Source organism: Pavona decussata, unplaced genomic scaffold (genome assembly GCF_977016875.1).
Source record: "Pavona decussata unplaced genomic scaffold, jaPavDecu1.1 SCAFFOLD_109, whole genome shotgun sequence".
NCBI classification, from domain to species: domain Eukaryota; kingdom Metazoa; phylum Cnidaria; class Anthozoa; order Scleractinia; family Agariciidae; genus Pavona; species Pavona decussata.
The window spans coordinates 327,205-335,000 of NW_028145523.1; the positions used below are offsets into that span (position 1 = coordinate 327,205).

The following is a 7,796-nucleotide window of genomic DNA, read 5'->3' on the forward strand; positions in this document are numbered from 1 at the left end:
AGAGGAAAGCAATAATGAAGACAGAAAGATGTTTGGGGGCGCTTTTGAGGGCTTAAGGATAAGGATATGAACACTTTTGTGAATAAATTCTCACGAATACAAGAGCAAAAGCTTACAACGATGAATACTTTGATGGGGGCGCTCAGCAAGTTCTTGGAAAAACAATAAAGACTGCATGCATGGCCAGTCTTTTCCTTATGGAGCATTTTATTGAAAACGTCTTGACATTCTCTGTTCAAGTTTACATGTGTTTGTTCATTTCATTCGATTTATATGCTATTTTAATGTTCCACATGAACCTTTTTTTTTTTTTGAAGCGGATTGTTGCTATAGGTTCACCGTCTGAAGAATGAATTAGATATGATGAGTAAACTAATAAAGGATATCTGAGATGACCTACAAGAAAGTGACAGTGGAGTGTTATTTTCTTTTCTTAACATAGTTTTGGCATTTCTACGCAGTGCTGTCGGTAATGGCGGGAAAATACTTTTTGATAAACAATTTGCTCTTTGGGAACGCATCATAAACAGACCTTTTCAATTTAACTTATTCATATTCCTACTGTTGTATTGCGTTTACTAGCTTAAATTTACTTCTTAGTTCTTTCTCCTTTCTTCCCTTAACCTGATTTGCATGAAACATGAGGATCCGTTTGTCAAGAGAGGTCGTTCGTCGTTCACCATTTTGGTTCTTGATAGGAGTATTGATGATTTCAAGAACAACTTTACGAACTAATATATTAGCTTACTTATAGTTTGTAAAAGCGAGACTTCGTCTTTTGCATTTTCATTGTTCAACATCAGGTTTGGGTGTAGTTTAAGCTTAAGCTTTAAAGGTATTTGTCCCTTAACCCTCCTAACACGTAGGAAACCAAGTCTTTTGTGTCTTCTTAGAGGATGTTTTTTCTGCTCCTATAATTAAGTGACGCGTCGAGTAAGAGCTTACCATTACAGTCGACTGTATTTGGTTTTCTTACTTCCCTCGGAGCCATGTTTAGCTAGCAATAACCGAGAACTTTGCCTTTGGAGCGTTTCTTGAGGAGTGTTTGGCGTTGTGATTTAGGACGTTGTTGAGTGTCCTGAATGATTGACTGCTCAATAAAGGCGACAATCCTATTGGTCGTTCAGAATTACGTTCTCTCTTCTAATTGCACCATGTCAAGTGATCAAAGGAAAGAAAGACCCAAATGGATTGACTTGACCGTCGAACGGTTACGTACAATGAACAGGCTAACTAAGGAAGTGCAAACTATAGACTCTGAAAGCAGTGGCAGAAACACTCAGTCTGAGAGACTCATGTGGATTGACTTAACGGTTGAACGGTTACATACAATGAAGAGGTTAACTAACGAAGTGCAAACTATAGCTTATGAATGCGGTGGCAGAAACACTCAGTCTGTGCCAAAGAAGAGGAATTCACATGCACTTGCATTGCAACGAATTCAGAATTCTGGATATAAAGAAGCTAAATATCATGACAACTGCAAACACTGTCAGCTTATTATCAAGCTAAAAAAGACAAAGTAAAATTTTAAGGACTACTACCCTGATACGGCTAGTACTACCCTGATCCAGCACCTAATCGCTGTGCATTGTTGAGTTATTTTAAAAAGATACTCTAAAAATCCAGGAGTAAGAACCTGAATTACGGCCTGTTTCAAAGACACTCTAAATAACAACATCTAACCCTTCCCGTTCTTTTTTCATAAAAAAATAAACCCTTCCTTATAGTAAAACGCAAAGATTTCAAAAAAACACCAAAATACAATAAAACATTCACAAAAATAAATTTGAATTTGTATACGTATTTACACGGTGAATAAAACTTCAGATCTTCTAATTTATTTATGCAGTTCAATAACAATTCATTCTGTCCAAAGTAATTTTTAACAGCCTACGTTATTTTTCGCGACATACATTACCGTATATTTCTTGATATACCAACTCCACAATGGTTAGGTTCCATTTCCTCAGTATCTCCACTATCACAGCTGATACAACATTGACGCGGTAACTGTGCGACAAAAGTGGCAGAAGGTATCCCTTTTAAAGTGTGGGTCCTTGTTCAAAGATAAAATGTAACACTTTCCACGGGTTCATGTTATCATTTCTACACACTTACCAATGACGACAAAATCTCGTGGAAATGTTGCATTACGTTTTTATCCTTAATTTTTCTTTTCAAGTAACGGCACAGGTGCCCCTGGCTCTGTGGGGGATGTAGGCGGTGACCTTTGTGTGAGCGTCGTAATTTCATTGTCACAACGGGCATTACGTTACGGCAAAATTGTGGGGATTCGTGTGGGAGGAAAGCGATTCCTGCTTCAATTTGAAATCACCAACGCGTTTTCAGTGGACGTGTCCCAAGATATAGAGAGGGCAGACAAGGGTATTGAAAGTAAACTTAACAGCATGAAAGGTGACTTGACTTTTCAAAATTAAGAAATAGCTCATATGTTAGCACCTCATGGAGATTTTAACATTTCTCATATTGCCAAGAAAGTTTCACAGAGTTATTTACGTGTTGTTCTGGTTATCATTCATATTCCTAATACTATTCCAATAGTTAAAAAGCTCCTTTTTGGATTACCTGTCTAAATAAACTTGTCTAATGCGACACAAACGACTAGAGAGGTTGTAGCCTCTAGTTAGAAGAGAAAACTTAAATGGTATTTAACAGCTAAATGGTGTTTAAATGCTTAAGCATTTCCTTTTTAATGCAAAGTACCCTAAGAGATAAGTTAATTCGCATCTTGAACATTTATGTGAGTTGGGAAGGATTTCAAAACGGCCTCTTTGCAGCATGCAAAGTCACGTGACATATTTTAAAGAAATAATCGGATTCATTTCTATTTTAGCCTACAAATACAGCCTCCTCTCATCGCTCCCTCAGGGGTCGGGAGCAATGAGAATCGGCTGTATTTGTAGGCTACTTCTATTTAATAATTAGCGTTATTGTATAATTTGATTATATTGCAACTCCAGAATTCTTATTGGCTTTAAGCTCCATCTGCATGTATTTAAAATCCACCAATGAATTTGCGCGTGATAATGGGTGCAAAATCGGCCCATACGTCACGTGACACAAAAAAGGACTGCAGTTAACACACGTTTTTTTTTTCTTCGGTACGCGCGGTGTGCTTGGTCAAGAGACGTCAACAGAGACGTCAACAAGGTTAAATGGCTCGAGTACGCCCAACAAATTATGGAGAGTGGCGGCACTTTCCATAACGTTATTTTCAGCGACGAATGTTCTATCTCCCTAGGGTTAGGTTAGGGTTAGGGTTATGATCAAGGAACAATGGAACCGATCAAGCAGGTTTTGAACAATTATAATATCAAGTCGCTTTAAAACCACACCAGACCATTGGTAACCTATTTTTCAAGCCTAAAGAACCCGTTTAAAAAGATCAAGCGTGCGGAGTAATTTATTCTATTTCGTGCAAAGTTTGCAACAAACTCTACTTTGGGGAGGCCAAACGGAAATTTAATACTCGACTCAGAGAACACCAAAAAGTGGTCGAACAAAAACATTCCAACCAATCTGCACTCGCCGAACATTGTTTACAATCTGGTCACACTATCTTGTGGGAATCGTCTAAAATATTACGTGCCAACTCAATTTGGCGAACCCGATGCCTTTTGGAAGCATGGGAAATCAACATGTGCAAAAGCCCACTCAATCGCGATGAAGGCATGTACCTACCCTAAGAGTACAGGGCCTTGACTTTATTGGACAAAAACTCTCTAATATATTCCATTTGTTACTAGCAACTACGCAATCTTAAACTTGTCAGTTCGCTTGTATTTCATTACCCCTGAAGAAGGCTTATGCAAGTAGCATAAACATTGGGACATTAAGACCTTTTTAATACCTTTCAACCAGTGTAACATTTTTATATTTATTATGCAACCGCCTGGTTACAAATCAGTTTTTAGAAGCATATTATCTTTTACTTTCTCTCACAGGGTCGGAGGTTAGTTTGGAAGACAATGTTGATTTTGTGGAGGACGATGTTGTTGTAGAAGCGGAAAAAGGTGGTAACGAGTTAGTGGGTTTTCAAGATTTGGAGACGTGTGGATGATTCTGATTCTGAAGAAACTAGTTGTGATGTGATGGTTTTTGAAGACAGCGAGTCCGAGTTAGAGCTGATGGAGGTGAACATGGACGATGACGAGGAAGACGAGGGTGATGAGTAGTTAAATGATTTCCAGACAAGATAGAAACACGTATTGAACATGAAGAGAAGGCGCTATATGATGGTGCTCCTATAACTGTATCTGTGAGTTATCTTATGTTGTTTTTTTATGCAAAAAAGTTTGGTATCACACTAGAAGGATTTCAAAGTTTGTTGGAAGTTGTAAGAAACCACTGCCCCAAGCCTAATAAATGTGCTTCTTCTGCGTATAAGTCAAAAAGGTTGTTTTCCCAAAAATTTAGAAATGTAGAGAGTCACGGAAAACGGAGTTACTGCACCGTGTGTTGCAACTACATTGAAAAAGATGGCAGCTGTGTGAAGGAAGGGTGTGCGGGAAAAGACAGACACCAGTCGAATTCTACTGTAAGGACGTTACACCACAACTCAAACAAAGAATGGAAGGTACATGTTCAACTGGACTTCATTCACTAATTTACTTACACCTAGAAGTTTCTCTAGATAACATGCCCTACCCCTATTTCTGTAAAAGAAAAATCTTGTGGTATTACTTGAATAGCTTACCGATAACATCAACTCAGTTTTGTCATTTCTTTTAAACATATAATTGCATAGTAAATTCTGTGGTGAGCACATATAATTGTCTTATATTTTAGATCCTAAAATATATTTTAAAAAAACATACAAAGGGACAGGACAAAGACCGTTGGATTCAAGACAGACATCTTTGACGGTGAAGAATACCAGAAACATGTGAGGGATGGTTTCCTGGCAAATGCGAACAACATCTCGCTAAGCTTTAACACAGATGGAGTTGCCATCTTTAAAAGCTCTAAGAAAGGAGAACTGTGGTCCCTTTATCTTGTTATCAACGAACTCCCACCAAGAATGAGCGAAAGAATGTTTAGTTCTTACATCATTGTAACACTGGTAAACTATTGAAATTTTTCAATAATTAGATAACTATAATAAATTCCAGTTCCAGTTACACGATTAATGCAATTACTTACCATACAAAATATTGCAACAACAACTTCAACAGCAACCCGATAGAAATGAATTAAAAAAAAGTAATATTGCTAAAAAGGAACAGATCGTCAGGGAAAGGAGGGGAGCTTGGTTTAAAATTAATTATTCAAATTAATCTATCCATTTTCATTATCCTTTTTAGAATGTCCACAAAGAACATGATAACATGCGGACTATGGTGCGCACCGGGGAAACCTAACATGCAAATTTATCTCCGTCCATTTATTGAGGAGATTAACACCATTTACAAAGAGGGTAAGTTAAGTTTACCGAGCACAATTCCATAGTACTTAATCCAGGTTACTGTAACAATGAGATTATCAATGATCGCTTGAGGCGACAGTCATTGTTTAAAAAAGAGACATGATATGAATGAATGAACGAATGAATGGATGGACAGATGGACGGACAGACGGACTGACTGGCGGACGGATGGAGGGACGAACAAATGCTGTAATCGCCTCTCAGGATTTCTTTTATTTAATTTTATAACAGGATTCGATTTCAAAACCCCTTCTGGCCTGGAAGCTCGTAGCAGAGCGATGGTAACGCTATCGCTGGATGATCTTCCTGCAAGATCATTACTTTCAAATATGAAACATTTCAATGGCGAACGCGGGTGTTCCATGTGTGATCAGAGCGGAGAGACGGTAAGTAAAAAGATAATAGAGACCTTAAGATCGAGTTTTTTGGGCATTTCCCACGAACCGCGAACGTCAAGAAGTCACATGACCAGTGCCTTGCCGTCAGGTTAGCAGTTTGAGGTTCACGTTTGTACGTGAAGACCACGCTCTAGAGGTACGTGATTTACCGCCAGTATTTTTGCACCCTAACACATCACAATCCCATGTTTGAGAGAAAATACTACTTTTTAGAACTATTTCGCTTATTAATTATCGAATTCTTTCTCATAGAAACGTAATTTTGAAGACGATTTCTCATCCAAAATAGAAGTGAACGAATAAATGAATTGAAAACGAACATGGCAGCCGGCTATTTGTTGTTGGAACTGTCTTGCCAGTCGGGTTACTTTGTGGTTAAACTATGATAAACAAAGGAAAACAAAAGCAGATTTCTGATGATATGTGAATGCATACTTTGTTTGCTAGATGCCTCCGTTCAGATGGCCAAGCATAAAAAAAGACCTTGCCCTGGCTAAAGAAGTTGCTTCTAGAAAGCCACAGACAAATCAAGAATGGGATGAAATAGCAACCGTTCTCAGTGAAGTCTTTAGTTCCTACACCAGCAGAGTTGACCTAAAGGGCCGCGGGTGATTAACAAGGCTCATTGAAAAGAATGAACAAAATGACAAAAACTCGCTCAAAAAGTAAGGGTTAGCACATGCATACATGTAAGCTATAAAATTGGCGCGAACAAGCAATACGCAGAAGCATAATATTTTATCCATGAATATGTTAAAGAAACAAGTTCTAAAAAGGAACCCCTTTGTCTCAGTCAGATAAGTTGCTTATTTATCTCATGATCTTGATGACAGCCTCTCAGTGAATCAGTACATTGTATGCCAAGACTGTCCCCACTGTGACTGTGCCAAATGCCTTAAGACTTGTTCATTTCCAACCCAAATACTGTTACAATGTTTATTCTTTGAATTACCAAAAGATCTGGAACTGAGGCGGAATACAGTGAGCTAAGCCAACTGCTACAGGATATCACTATGTATAGAAGAGACATGGAAGAGAATAAAGCTAAAACTGCAAAGGAGAAGAAAAAGAAAAAAAAAGAGGGAAGATAAAAAGATGGGTGAAGAAATGAGAAAAAAAGCCACGGAAGGGCTGGTATCCAGTGAGTATGCTACATTCTTTTGCATGATTCTTACTAATATGCCTTTTGGTCTTCAATTTCATTTTACTTGTTGCACTAAAAGTTGGTTAATTATCTACTCTTTCCTAGTACCTTTCACGGGCATGATTGAGCAAAAGCCATGCCCATATTGGTACCTCTTTGTGGGCAAAAACCCTTGAGACATTTGATCAAGGATCTTTATAATGTAGCATTGTGGCTAAAGGAGAACAAACTTACACTAACCCTCTCAAAGACCAAATCTATGTTAATCGGAAGCAACAGAAAATTAGTTAATGTTTCCTCGCTGTCTGTATCTATATTTGATTGTGATCTTGATAGTGCAAATAAGTTTAAGTATTTAGGGATTATGCTGGCCTCAGACTTCACAAGGTCTGATCATGTAGAGTATGTAATTTCTTAAGTTAATCAGCCACTAGGTCTTTTACGTAGGATTAAACATTTCTTACCTTTCACCGCTCGTCTACTATTCTACAACAGTCTTGTTCTTCCAGTTTTTGATTATGGCGATCTTGTGTGGGGCGACAAGAACAACATGACTCTTATGAACGACCTACAGGTTTTGCAGAACAAGGCCGCAAAAATTATTCTAGACAGGCCACTATATTCGTCAGCTACTGATGCCCTGGTAACTTTAAAGTGGCTGAACCTAGAACAACGTAGATCTTACCATCGTTGTATATATATTTACAAGTGCATTAATGGACTTATGGACCACTCTATGAATTTACTAACAAACAGTGACATTCATAATTATAATACAAGGAACAAAGACATGCTCAGACTACCC

General features: G+C 38.0%; 1 pseudogene; it reads left to right on the top strand.

Annotated features, from left to right (window-relative positions):
• Window positions 1–6,036: 6,036 nt before the first annotated feature.
• The window catches only part of LOC146470892 (uncharacterized), a 3,960-nt pseudogene continuing 2,200 nt past the window's right edge, over window positions 6,037–7,796 (top strand).